This window comes from Papio anubis, chromosome 13 (assembly GCF_008728515.1).
Source record: "Papio anubis isolate 15944 chromosome 13, Panubis1.0, whole genome shotgun sequence".
NCBI lineage: Eukaryota > Metazoa > Chordata > Mammalia > Primates > Cercopithecidae > Papio > Papio anubis.
Window position 1 is genome coordinate 63,162,295 of NC_044988.1, and position 14,829 is coordinate 63,177,123.

Below are 14,829 nucleotides of genomic sequence, written 5' to 3' on the forward strand. Positions count from 1 at the left end.
TTGCAAATTAAGGGGGATCTTGGCAGGATTTCAGATGGCCCTTAAGGGTATATATAGGCCTTCCAGAGCTTAACCCAAGTATTTGAGCTCTCCTGGAAGGATCACCATGTTACTTTTCAATCAAAACCTGACCAATGCTGAAAAGCAGGCCATTCTTGGTAAGTGGCAAAACATTTTGGGAATGAGTTTTACATCTTGTGTATGGCCAGAGAAGGGGAGGAGCCTTATCTAGTTGGAAGAATAGCAGTAGCATTGGAGGACCCTAAATGGGACCCTGATGATGAAATGGGAGAACGGAGAAAGAAACCCTTTCAGGCGTGCATATTGGTGGGCTTGCCTGGGAATGAGCCTAGGCCTCTCAATTGCACTTTACTATCCATGGTAGATCAAGGATTGGATGGCAGTCCCACTGCCTCCCTAGAAAGGCTAAGAGGGGTCTTGGTAAAACACACCTATCTCTTGATTCAACAGGGTGACAGCTGGTCCTAGGGGATGAGTTTATTACTTATGCAGCCCCTGATAGCAGGAGGAAACTGCAGAAAAGGCCATAAGACCAGGTAATACTTTAGAGGACCTCCTGAAAGTGGCCACCTTGGTCTTTTATAATAGAGATCAGGAAGCCCGAGAGAGAGCAAGAAGACACAAGAAAAAGGCAAAGGCTCTAATAGCCACCTTGCACAAATCCCATAATTCCTAAGCTGTACCTGTTGACTGCTGTAAATGTAAATCACTGGAGGGCTAGCTGTCCCTGAGGCATGGGCTGCCAGGTCCAGGGCTGGTCTCCCAAATGGTACAATAGGGCTGATGGGTCCCAGGGTTCCTTTCCCTTGCTTTGGTGATTCACACTGCTATTGCCATCCTGGAGCCCTGGATTTGGGGGATTGAGGGAGGGAGGATGGACTTCCTCCTGGACTTGAGCAGGCCATTCAGTTCTCTTCTCCAATCTAGGCCCCCTCCTCTGTTAGCATGACAGTGAGGGTCATCTCAGGAAAAGCCCAGCCTCTTAATTGTCACCTTCTTAGGCTAGGCCCCCAATTCCTAGGACTCCCTTTATCTCCCTTGTTTGAGGAGGACCTGGCCCCACAGCTTCACCTGCTCTTGATAGGGAGGCAACAGAGGAGCAGCCCGTAGCAGTTGCTAGCTGCAATTTGGTGAGGACCATCTGGGACTAATTTAAAGGATTCATCTACCCTCCTGAGGCACCTTTTTGTCCCAAGCTTCAGTTTGAAAGCCTGGAATGGAACACTAGACCTGAGGTAGATGACAGTGGGAGTTGAGGGGCACAGTGCAGGTGAGTATGGCTAATTCTTGCCAGTTAGGTCCTCCCACTTCATGGATGAAGGTCATGCTCACATCCATGGCATAGATAAGGTCCAGGGAACTCAAAGGTTACTGACAGTGGAAGGCTTAGGCTCTGCTCAAGTGAGTATGAATATTCCTGTTGGCTATGCCTCCTGCTTCATGGACGTAGGTCACACTCGCACCCATGGTTGGCACCTGAACAGGTTGCCAGGACTCGGGTACATAAGCTTGGAAAAAGAAAGAGGAATGCCTTTTCTGCTCTGTGTCACATACCCTGGGTATTCACTAGATAGAGAGAGGAACAAAGGGATGCCTTTTCCCCTGCTTTCCAGATGGGTAACCAACCAATCATTTTCAGCCTGCACTCCTCAGGTGCATACTAAATCACTGAACAAGACTCCAGAGTCAATAGGGCTCCATGGCTTGGGGGAAGGGAACCCAGAAGTCTGAATGCTGGCAAAAGAGTAAAAATTCTTACCAGTTAGACTTCTGGCTTCTCTGTGTGCAAACTGGTTGCAGGAATGATAAAAATCACTATATTATCTACCTCTCCATGAGTTCAAAAGCCAGAATTATTAGCCATTTTGGAAGGGCTGAAGTTGGGTAATAAGAGACTTAGGACTTCTTAAGAAAGCGCTGAGTGCTGGCCGGGCCGGGTGGCTCGCTCTTTTCCGTAATCCCAGCACTTTGGGAGGGCCGAGGTGGGTGGACTACAAGGTCAGGAGATCGACTATCCTGGCTAACATGGTGAAACCCTGTCTCTACTAAAAATACAAAAACTAGCCGGGCCGGGTAGCGGCTGCCTGTAGTCCCAGCTACTTGGGAGGCTGAGCAGGAGAATGGCGGAACCCGGGGCTGAGCTGCAGTGAGCCGAGATCGCTGGGCCACTGCACTCCAGCCTGGGAGATACAGTGTGAGACTCCGCCTCAAAAAAAAAAAAAAAAAAAAAAAAAAAAAAAAAGAAAGGAGGTTAGTTAGTCAGCTTAATTGGAAAGTAGATGTCCATGGATATCCGAGCTATAGGTATATGTAAAAGGCCTTTATGTCTTTTCTCTTCGTGGATCTTGATTTCAGGAAAAGGTTTTTTCTTCTCAGTTGACTCAATTCACCATATGTGTCTTTTTTTTTTTTTTTTTTTTTGAGATCGGGAGTCGCTCTGTAGCCCAGGCTGAGTGCAGTGGCCGGATCTCAGCTCACTGCAAAGCTCCCTCCCGGTCACTGACCGGCCTCAGCCTCCCGAGTAGCTGGGACTGAGCAGGGCGCCCGCCCCACCTCGCCCGCTAGTTGGCTAGTTTTTTTTGTATTTCTTAGTAGACGGGTTTCACCGTATATCCAGGATGTCTTGATCTCCTGACCTCTGATCCACCCGCCCCCGCCTCCCAAAGTGCTGGGATTACAGGCTTGAGCCACCGCGCCCGGCCCCACCATATGTGTCTTGCCACTCTTTATGTGCAATGTGAGCCCCAACTTAACCTCTGATGGCCTGGGACTCCTTGGGAAAATGGAGGAGGTGCCACTGACCTGTTTTTGGGAAAAACCTCTGTTTTCCTCATGGAGCCTCAGAGATTAGAGGTGGATGGATCCCTCTCAACATTGTTTTTTTATCTTCCATATATGCCTACTTATTAGACCATAGAAACTATGTTTTCCTGGCCCTGGTTCTTGAAGGGCTCCACCCCAGGGCCAGCAATGCAATTAAGAGATTGGCACATGAGGCCAGCCATGGTGGCTCATGCCTATAATCCCAGCACTTTGGGAGGCTAAGGCGGGTGGATCACAAGGTCAGGAGATCGAGACCATCCTGGCTAACACGGTGAAACCCCGTCTCTACTAAAAATACAAAAAAATTAGCCAGGCATGGTGGTGGGTGCCTGTAGTCCCAGTTACTTGGGAGGCTGAGGCAGGAGAATGGTGTGAGCCCAGGAGGCGGAGCTTGCAGTGAGCCGAGATCATGCCACTGCGCTGTAGCCTGGGTGACAGAGTGAGACTCCGTCTCAAAAAAACAAAACAAAACAAAAACAACAACAAAACAACAAAACAGATTGGCATATGAAAAATCTTACAACTACTGGATCTCCATCTGTTTGTCTGTGTAGATATACATGCATCAGGTGTGATGTTTATATAAAAGATCTCTAACTGATTGGCTTAAAGAAAAATAGCACTGTTGGGCACAATGGTTCATGCCTGTACTCCCAGCACTTTGGGAGGCTGAGGCGGTGGAATTTATGTCAGGAGTTTGAGACCAGCCTGCCAACATGGTGAAACCCCGCCTCTACTAAAATACACAAAAATTAGCCGGGTGTGGTGGCTCACACCTGTACTCCCAGCTAGCTCTGGAGGCTGAGGCATGAGAATCACTTTGAACCCAGGAGAGGTTGCAGTGAGCCAAGACCGCGCACTGCACTCCAGCCTGGTTGACAAAGTGAGATTCTGTCTCAAAAAAAAAAAAAAAAAAAAAAAAAAAAATAGTGTTTAGGCTTGGTACAGTGGCTCACGCCTGTAATCCCAACACTGGGAGGCTGAGGCGAACAGATCACCTGAGGTCAGGAGTTCAAGACAAGCCTGGCCAACATGGTGAAACCCTGTCTCTACCAAAGATACAAAAAATTAGCTAAGTGTGGTGGCTTGTGCCTGTAGTACCAGCTACTGGTGCTGACACACGAGAATCACTTGAATCCATCAGGCAGAGGTTGCAGTGAGCCGAGATTGTGCCACCGCACTCCACCCTGAGTGAGAGAGTGAGACTCTGTCTCAAAAAAAGAAAGAAAGAAAGAAAGAAAGAAAAATAGCACTTAGATCAAATATTTTGAAAGAATAGTAAAGCTGTAATGCCTTTTAGTTCATGGCTATCACTCTAGCGGAATGGAAAGCATGGGAAAGTGTGGCCTTGTAAGGCTCATAGTTAGGCCATTGCCTCTGGGGGGAAAACAAAAAGTAGCACTAGTGCCCACCTAAGGTCAGAGATCTTTGACATTCCAAGATTGGATCCCAAAGTGGGATGCCCCAGGGGATCCTCCAGACGTCAACCTCTCCAAAGAGGATGCCCTTCGCAGAGATTCTGAGGTCTAGTACTGAATCCTCCTTAGACTTTTCTCTCACAGTTGCAATACTGCTTGGCCCCCAGTATTGTATGGAATCTGAAGGTTACTGTTGAATGGGAAAGTGGGATGGCATTGTATGTATCTGGGTTTTTGTGCCGTTGTTCTAAGCAGGGGGCCTGGTTAAAGTGTGATGTTCTTTGGTGCTGTTTGGCCCCAGCTTTCTTTGGAGTCTGGGGAGGTTTGGCCTTTAAATCAAATTGCCATGGAAACTGCTTTACCCGAAATTTTGGTTCACAGCTTTCATTGGATTATCTACTAGGGCAAACAAAGTAAAACTGGTGAGCTTGTATTGCTATCTCATGGCTAGGATTCCACGGATCCAAACTAAGCTATTGAATCTTAGTTTGTATGTGTAAATACATGTCTAGATGTGTTCATTTGTATATACACTTATTGTTATAAGGATTTAAGTAAAAGAGGGCTCATAAATTAGAGAAGTCTTTCAAAATTGTCAGCATACATTTTTTTCTAGATTTTATATTTGTCTGCCATTATAACATGTAATGGAGACTACTGAAAATAGATTTGCATCCAAGGTGTAAGGAAAGTAAAATGTGTCTTTAGTAAAAGAATATAAGAAGGCATGGGAATGTAAATTTTTGCTTAGTTTAAAGGGTTAAAGAATTGTTTAAGTTAGATAAGATAAAGCTAAAAGTTCAAACAAGTTATGGAAGGTTTATAAAAAGTAATCTTGTAAAAGGAATCTTGTATGTGAACATATTGACTAAATTCAAAAGGGTATTATTTGGTTTTTCCATAAATTGAACACTGGAATAAAAGCACAACATGGTTTTCTTGAAGCACTGACATGCTCTTTAACAAAAATTTGTAGGCCGGGCACAGTGGCTCACGCCTGTAATTCCAGCACTTTGGGAGGCCGAGTCGGGCGGATCATGAGGTCAAGAGATCAAGACCATCCTGGCCAACATGGTGAAACCCTGTCTCTACTAAAAATACAAAAATTAGCTGGACGTGGTGGCACGTGCCTGTAGTCCCAGCTACTAGGGAGGCTGAGGTAGTAGAATTGCTTGAACCTGGGAGGTGGAGGTTGCAGTGAGCCAAGATCACGCCACTGCACTCCAGCTTGGTGACAGAATGAGACTCCATCATTAAAAAAAAAAAAAAAAATAGTCCAGGCATGGTGGCTCACACCTATAATCCCAGCACTTTGGTTGGGAGGCCGAGGTGGGCAGATCATGAGGTCAGGAGATCAAGACCATCCTGGCTAATACAGTGAAACCCCTGTCCCTACTAAAAATACAAAAAATCAGCTGGGCGTGGTGGTGGGCACCTGTAGTCCCAGCTACTTTGGAGGCTGAGGCAGGAGAATGGTGTGAACCTGGGAGGCGGAGCTTGCAGTGAGCTGAGATCATGCCACTGGACTCCAGCCTGGGTGACAGAGACTCCGTCTGGAAAAAAAAAAAAAAAAAAGTAGAGTAATGCAAGGGTGAAATTTGGCTTTCTCTCTCTTGAAAAAGATTTTTGTTTGGCTTGTGAATAAACTATTGAAAAAATAGGTGAAGGACAAGGGACAGATTGTTTGGAAAACTATATCTTCACACTTGATGAGTAAAGTCTTTTGCTTAAAAAAAAAATTGAGTTATTTAAATGGATGACTTATGGCAACTGGAACTTCTATTAATTGTTTTAAGCCTCTATAGCTTCAAAATTGTCTCTCCTAATCCCTGACTTTTGGATACTACAGAGGCCCCTGGAGCATCCAGAGGAGAGGTAAACAGGATTATTTGACATGTTTTGTTGTTTTGTTACAAAGGATTGTTGACATAAGGTGACGGTTGGTCTTCAGGTTATATTTTAGTGAAAAATGTTAAATGCGTGTTCCAATATTGTATGGGATTTCTAGAGTTCTGATGTCTCAGTTTGTGTTATCAATCATAATTAGGGTTATTGTATTAGATTATTATAAATCACAGAGGTGACCAAATTTTTTTTTGTCAATTGTGTTTTTGACTGTAATTACCCCAGGATATTCTGACATTCATAGACAATTGTTTTGTTTGATCCTCTTTAAAAGATGGATTATAACCCTCGAGTGCAGGTTTCTGATAACGGAGATTGTGATCGGGAATTGACTGGGTGAACCGTACTAATGGAAGACTGATCTTTTTTGACTTTTTGCTTTTTGCTTGGAACACTGCTGATTTTTATGTTCTGTTTTTCATAATCAAGGAAATTTTCCTTTTGAACTATTTGTAGCTTTTAACAATTGTAGGGTGAACCAACCAGTGATCTCAGACTAGCTCAGAAGAAACAAGGGATGGGTCATCAAACTCCAAACGGTCATAAAAATGGAGCCTCAGACAATGACTCCTTTGTACTGGGGACCCTTAGACAGGCCTCTGAGAGAGAGAGAACTGACTGTCATTTTCCCAAAACAACATCCCTTCTCAGCATGAAGCGGTTAAGAGTGACCATCGTCCCTCTACTAACAGCAGTTAGGTATACCTCTTCAGAGCGGGGAATGATGGCAGTGGCTGCTGCCATCATGCTGGCTGCAGCAGGGAAGCACGGCTGGGGCTGCACACTCCATGGAGCCAGTGGGAGCCCTGACCTTCTGAGCTGGGATGGGAGCTCCCCAGTCTGCTGCAGCTGCCCAAACCACAGGTGCAGAGCCAGGGCTCCAGCTTTACAAGCACTGCTCAATCTCAATCTCAATCTCGACTGACTGCAACATCCACAACCTGGGTTCAAGAGATTCTCCTACTTCAGCTTCCCAAGTAGCTGGGATTACAGGCACCCACTACCAAGCCTGGCCAAGTTTTGTATTTTAAGTAGAGATGGAGTTTTGCTATACTGGCAAAGCTGGTCTCGAATTTCTGACCTCAGGTGATCCACCCACCTCAGCCTCCCCAAGTGCTGCGATTACAGGCATGAGCCACCGTGCCTGGCCACAGAAGCAAAGATTATTCTATTTTGGGCTAGGTTTATACTTTTGTAACCCCTATGCCAAATTTTGACACCTTACAGTATTTGGCGGGATAAGTCTGAAATTCCTTGATTAATAAATGCAAACTGTCAAGTGCGTCACTGTGAAGAGACCACCAAACAGGCTTTGTGTGAGCAATAAAGCTTTCTAATCACCTGGGTGCAGGCGGGCTGAGTCCGAAAAGAGAGTTAGCAAAGGGAGTTAGGGGTGGGGCAGTTTTACAGGATTTGGGTAGGTAGTGGAAAATTACAGTCAAAGGGGGTTATTCTCTTGTGGGCAGGGGCGGGGGTCACAAGGTGCTCAGTGGGGGAGGTTCTGAGACTCATTGTCCAGGAGAAGGAATTTCACAAGGTAATGTCATCAGTTAAGGCAGGAACTGGCCATTTTCACTATTTTTGTGGTTCTTTAGTTGCCTCAGGCCATCTGGATGTACAGGTGAAGGCTTGGGCTCAGAGGCCTGACATTCCTGTCTTTCTATATTAATAAGAAAAACAAAACAAAATAGTGGTGAAAATTTTTGGGGGTGGTATGGAGGGATAATGGGTGATATTTCTCAGGGCTGCTTTGAGCAGGATTAGGGGCAGTGTGGGAACCTAGAGTGGGAGAAATTAAACTGAAGAAAGATTTTGGGCCAAGGGCTGATACTGTGGGGTTGTTAGAAGGAGCATTTGTCGTATAGAATGATTGGTGATGGCCTGGATGCGGTTTTCTGTGAATTGAGAAATTAAACGGAAGACACAAGGTCCGAATAAGAGAAGGAGAAAAACAGGTATTAAAGGACTAACAATTGGGAGGACCCAGGACATCCAGTTAGAGAGTACCCAAGGGGGTTCAGTGTGATTATTTGCTTGGTTGGCGAGTTTTGGGCTCTATCCTTGAGTTTTTCTTTTTTCTTTTTTTTTTTTAATGTTGTCATATACCAGGCCAGATTGATTTAGGTAAAAACAATATTCTTCATTTAGAAATATGCAGAGTCCTCCTTTTTCAGCAGTGAGTAAGTCAAGGCCTGAGTGGTTTTGGAGGAAACAGAAATGCAAAGCCAGCAATTGTTTGTTAAAGAAGGATTAGAAATGGCTAGGAGAGAATGAGTGAAACTGATAGTGTGGTGGAGATAGCTGGGGAGAGGTAGAGGGTAGCATAAGAATGGGAATGAGAATAAAAGTGAGTACAAAAGTAAAGAATAGAACTTCATCAGGGTGAAAGTATTGGAAGGTGCCCTGCCAGCAAAGATCATCTATTCACTCCAAGAAGGAGTCAAGAGTGGTGGTTTGGGGATAGCACCAGGAGATGTCAGCTGTGATATCTTGGAGAAACAGTGTAAACTGGCAGTATAAACAAGAGGGGGGCATTTATAAGTAGTTGAGAATGGTGAATAGGAGTATGACTAGATAGAAGATAGTAGGGATGACAAGTTTTTTGGGCACAGTTCAAGTAGTGGGGGTGATTGCATAAAGCCCTGTTACAAAAAGTAGAATAAGGATGAATAGACCTAATAGAATGAAGGGATGTATTAGGCTCATAAGTGTTATTACTGTTCTTCAGAAATGCAATTGAGTTTAAGGGAAGTAGGGGAGAGTACCTGTGACTTCTAGGAGGAAGAGGAGAGATCAGGCTGGCTGTCTGACGGACACAGGGCATATGAGTAAAGTCAATCTGCCAATCTTGTGTTGGAGTAAATCCACGAGCCTGATGCATAGTAAAAGGAGGAGTCCTGAGAAAACCTTGGGGGTTGGTGGCATGGCAGGCAGAGCATTGAGAGGTGATGGTTTTAAGGATGGATTTCCATGATGGGAAGGAAATGAGGGGTTGTAGGAGGTGAGCCAGAGGCTTATATCCTACATGGAAATGATCATGAAGGGAAGAGAGAATAGACTGGGCTTGTGAGGCAGGCAGAATGAATTTTCCACAAAGTAAAACAAAAATTATGAAACCTGGTACAGCAGGTTTTCATAAGAAGAATAGTTTGGAGTGATAGAGGAGCTACAGGGCACAGTGCCAGTCCTTGTGTAAGAATTCCAACCACACAGCTCTGCACTTTGGCTGTGTGTAATCAAAAAGGGTTGGGATAAGTTAGGGAGAGCTAGCATGGGAGCAGCTTCTAGGGCTGTTTTTAAGGAATGGAAAGAGGAGTGGGGAAAGGATTTAGGATCTATCGGGTCAGCTAGGTTTTCTTTTGTGAGTTTATATAATGGCTTAGTAAGGATGGTAAAATCAAGTATCCAAAGGCGAAAGCACCTAATCATGCCTAGGAAGGAAAGGAGTTGTTGCTTTGTAGAAGGGGTTGGGGTTTGGGAGATCAGCCGGACATGATCAGCAGGGAGAGCATGTGTGTTTTTATGAAGAATTATGTCAAGATAGGTAACAGATGAGGAAGAAATTTGGGCTTTGGAGGGGAATGCACGATGTCCTTTTGAGAACAGATGTTGGAGGAGCAGGAGGGTGTCCTGTTGGGAAGATTTGTAGGAGAGGCTATAACATAGAAAGTTGTCAAAATATTCAATAAGGTGAGAAGCAGATGGATGGAAAGAAAGTATATAATGAGAAAGGGCTTGACTGAAGTAATGGGGGCTGTCCATGAAGCCTTGCAGCAGTACAGCCCAGGTAAGTTGCTGAGACTGATGGGTGTCAGGGTCAGCCCAAGTGAAAGCAAAGAGAGGCTTTGAACTGGGGAAAAGGGTGGCAATGAGGTATGACTGTAGCCTCGGAATAGTCAGGGAAGCAGATAATTTAGTAAAAATGTCTCAACCTAATAAGGGAGTTGTGCAGGTGGGGAAAACTAAGGAGTACATGAAAGAATATTGTCCAAGTTGGCACCAGAGTTGGGGAGTTTTAAGAGGTTTAGAAGCCTGGCCGTCAATACCCACAACAGTTATGGAGGCAAGGGAAACAGGCCCTTGAAAAGAAGGTAATGTGGAGTGGGTAGCCTCTGTATTGATTAAGAAGGGGACGGACTTACCCTCCACTGTAATAGTTACCCAAAATGCCTGTGATGGACCAGGGGGCTTATGAGGCAATCGGGCAGCGTCAGTCTTCAGCTGCTAAGCTGAGAAGATCTGGGAAGGGCTCAGTCAGACAGCCTTGGGCCAGAGTTCCAGGGGCTCTGGGAGTGGCTGCCGGGCAAGCTGGACAGTCCGATTTCCAGTGGGGTCTTGCACAGATGGGACATGGCTTAGGAGGAATCCCAGTCTGCGGGTATTCCTTGGCCCAGTGGCCAGATTTCCAGCACTTGAAGCAAGATCCTGAGGGAGGAGGTCCTATAGTAAGGCCTGGCCTCTGCAGTTTAGGTGTTTTGAAGTTCTTGTGTGCTGGAGATGTGACTGAGGTTTCTCTCACAGTGGAGGCAAGTAACTGCACCTCTTTTCTATTATTGTACACCAGGAAGGCAAGGTTAATTAAGTACTGTTGTGGGGTTTAAGGGCCAGAATCTAATTTTTGGAGCTTTTTCTAATGTCAGGAGTGGATTGGGTAATAAAATGCATATTGAGAATAAGACGGCCTTCTGGCCCCTCTGGGTCTAAGGCAGTAAAGCATCTAAGGGTTTTTGCCAAACGGGCCATGAACTGGGCTAGGTTTTTATATTTGATGAAAAACAGCCTAAATGCTAACTGATTTGAGAGAGGTCAGCTAAGAAAAAGGAGCATTAACCTTGACTATGCCTTCAGCTCCAGCCACCCCTCTGAGAGGAAATTGCTGGGCAGGTGGGGGAAGGCTAGTTGTGGAACAAAACTGTAAGCCGGGCTGGGTGTCAGGAGGGGAGGTGATAGAAGGATTATAGGGTCAGGGAGTGGAGGCTGAGGAAGAATTGGGACCTGGCTCAGCCTGGCAAGGAGCAGCCTGGGGAGGAGGGGAGAGGAGGGGAGAGGTCAGATGGGTCCGTAGAAAAGGAGGATTTAAAGGACTTAGAGCTGGGGTGGAGACTGAAGGAACAGACAGGAGAGAAAGAAGAAAGATTTAGGACGAATCACGTTGAGAGCACAGACTAGGGAGGGACTGATGTCTAAAAGAATGCCTGGATGTCAGGCACCTCAGACCATTTGCCTAATTTTACAACAAAAATTATCTAGATCTTGTAGGATGGAGAAATTGAAACTGTCATTTTCTGGCCATTTAGAACCATTGTTGAGTTTGTATTGGGGCCAAGTGGTATTGCAGAAGAAAATAAGGCGCATAGGTTTTTAGGTCAGGTGTGAGTTGAAGAGGTTTTAAGTTCTTTAGAACACAGGCTAAGGGAGAAGGGGGAATGGAGGGCAGAATGTTGCCCATAGAAAGGTAGAGACTCCGAGAAGTGGGGTGAGGGGGTGAGCAGCCCTGGATTGTAATGTGGGTGAGCAGCCAAAGCAGGCATCCCTGCAATTGACTTGCCACCAAGGGAATGTGGGTGAATGACCAAAGCAGGCATCCCCGCAGTAATCAGACACCAATGGAATGTGGGTGAATGATCAGGGCAAGCGTCCCTGCGATGATCAAACACCAAAGGAAGACTGTCTTCCCGAGTCTGTGACCAGCATCAGTGTTTTGGGTCCACGCATAAAATGTGTCTCCTTTGTCTCTACTAGAGAGGAAAAAGAACTGGAATTGGAAGGACAGGGAGATTGAAGGGTAGCAAGAGAGGGAGATTGAAGGGTAGAGAGGGAGACTGAAGGGTAGAGAGAGGCTGGAGAAGAGAGCGAAAAGACCGCTTACCCGATTTGAAGTTGGTGAGATGTTCCTTGGGCTGGTCTGAGGACCTGAGGTGTTAGGTGGATCTCCTCACAGAGTGATGGCGAGGACAGGGGACCAGTCTTCCAAAGGAGTCCCCTGTCCCACGTCTTCAGCACCAAATGTCAAGTGTGTCTGTGCGAAGAGACCAACAAACAGGCTTTGTGTGAGCAATAAAGCTTTTTAATTACCTGGGTGCAGGCAGGCTGAGTCCGAAAAGAGAGTTAGCAAAGGGAGTTAGGGGTGGGGCAGTTTTACAGGATTTGGGTAGGTAGTGGAAAATTACAGTCAAAGGGGGTTATTCTCTTGTGGGCAGGGGCGGGGTCACAAGATGCTCAGTGGGGGAGGTTCTGAGACTCATTGTCCAGGAGAAGGAATTTCACAAGGTAATGTCATCAGTCAAGGCAGGAACTGGCCATTTTCACTTTTTTTGTGGTTCTTCAGTTGCCTCAGGCCATCTGGATGTACAGGTGCAGGCTTGGGCTCAGAGGCCTGACACAAACAAAAATAAATGCTGGCAATTCCTAAGACATTTCTAACATTAACATACCGATAATTTTAAACCTGGCTTAGTGAGGACTAAATTCTGATTTTATATCTTGCTCAAATTCCTATGTAAGGGGTCTGGGTAGTCGTGCCCTACAAATAATAAATTGGTTTTTACTTAACCCTATATATTGTGACTTACTTTCCAACCTGACTCTGGCATAACATTATGAGACAAGGAAGCAAAACAAAATATTTTACCTTAAATCATGTTTCTTTGCCATTTATTGAAATGGCCCTGCAAAGGTGTCCTTTGTGGGCGAAAATGTGCATATGTAAAGAATCTCTATTAACATAGCTAGATCTTTTTCTTCCAGGCCCTCCCAATCCTAAAGAGATTAACTAAAAGTCTAGCACCCTTTGAAGATCTGAACTGGAAATATTTGACGTCTGTTGTCTCTAAGGGTAGCCACTATAAGACTTCAAAAGAACCTTGGTCTCTACAGTGTTTTTTCTTAACCTAAACATTTCTTTTCTATGATCCCTGGTCTTTAGACAAACTCAACCAATTTTTAACCAGAAAATGTTTCAATTTACCTATAACCTGGAAGCCCCCCTTTGAGTTGTTCCATCTTTCTGGACCAAACCAATGTATTTCTTTTTTTTTTTTTGAGACAGAGTCTTGCTCTGTCGCCTAGGCTGGAGTGCAGTGGCCGGATCTCAGCTCACTGCAAGCTCCACCTCCCGGGTTTACGCCATTCTCCTGCCTCAGCCTCCCGAGTAGCTGGGACTACAGGCGCCCGCCACCTCGCCTGGCTAGTTTTTTTTGTATTTTTTAGTAGAGATGGGGTTTCACCATGTTAGCCAGGATGGTCTCTATCTCCTGACCTCGTGATCCGCCCGTCTCGGCCTCCCAAAGTGCTGGGATTACAGGCTTGCGCCACCACGCCCGGCCCAAACCAATGTATTTCTTAAATGTATTTGGTTGATGTCTCATGTCTCCCAAAAATGTATGAAACCAAGCTGCACCCCAACCACCTGGGGCACATGTTCTCAAGACCTCCTGAGGGCTGTGTCATGGGCCATGGTTACTCACGTTTGGCTCAGAATAAATCTCTTCAAATATTTTACAGAGTTTGACTCTTTCCATCAACATTAGTAAAGATTTTACTTATGTAAACTTGAAAAAGTATTTGACTATTTTATTTTTTCCTGATTAAGTGTTTGATTTAAGCAGTTTTATTTTCTTAAGCCAATTAATTAGAGCTCTTTTATATATTTTCAGTATTGAAACATTGTGTACACAACACATAAATACATAGACACATTAGGCATGCTGATAGAGGTACATCTTTTTTTTTTTTTTTTAGCCAGAGGTTTCTCTTGTCACCCAGGCTGGATTGCAATGGCATGATCTCAGCTCACTGCAACCTCCACCCCTGGGTTCAAGTGATACTTCTGCCTCAGCCTCCCGAGTAGCTGGGACTACAGGCATGTGCCACCACACCTGGTTATTTTTGTATTTTTAGTAGAGACAGATTTCACCACGTTGGTCAGGCTGGTCTCAAACTCATGACCTTAGGTGATCTGCCCACCTCGGCCTCCTAAAGTGTTGTGATTACAGGTGTGAGCCACCGCACCTGGCCTAGAGGTAACTCTTATAGATTCATAAAAAACTTTTTTTTCCCTTAGGCTTTCAGATTCTTCTTTTTCCCCTCCCCACTCCCCCCTACTTTCAGATTCTTGATAACCTGTTTCACAACCCTAGGAAGTTGTCAGCTAAATAGCCTTAAATTTGCATATTAAAGAAAACAACTCAGGTGAACTCCAAATAGCAAAATTTACATTATAAAGTGTGGACAGAAAAAGTCTGGTGTGCTAGAAGGAAATTAAAACAGATTTAATTGCCAATTAAACATAAAATTATAGAAATTATAAAAGCCTTTTAAATACACACACACACACACAGACACAAACACACACACAACCTATAGCTTTTCCTTCAGAACTTTTAGTCATGAGATAAATACAAATTTACCGGTTTGCAAAAAGAACTTGTTGGATCAAAACTGTGGTTTTTATCTTAATAGAAAATAATGGCAGATTTAGGGCAGGCAGAAAAGAAGAATAGAGAAAAGAGGTCTTAGGAACTCTATAGTTTGTAGGTCGACCTTAGGGCTCTTTTTCCTTAAAGTAAATGTGCACAAAGACCATATTATTTCCATTCTACATAAACTTTGGAAGTAGAGGTGCCATAAAACCTACAGAGTGCTCAAAAGAGGGTCATTCTCC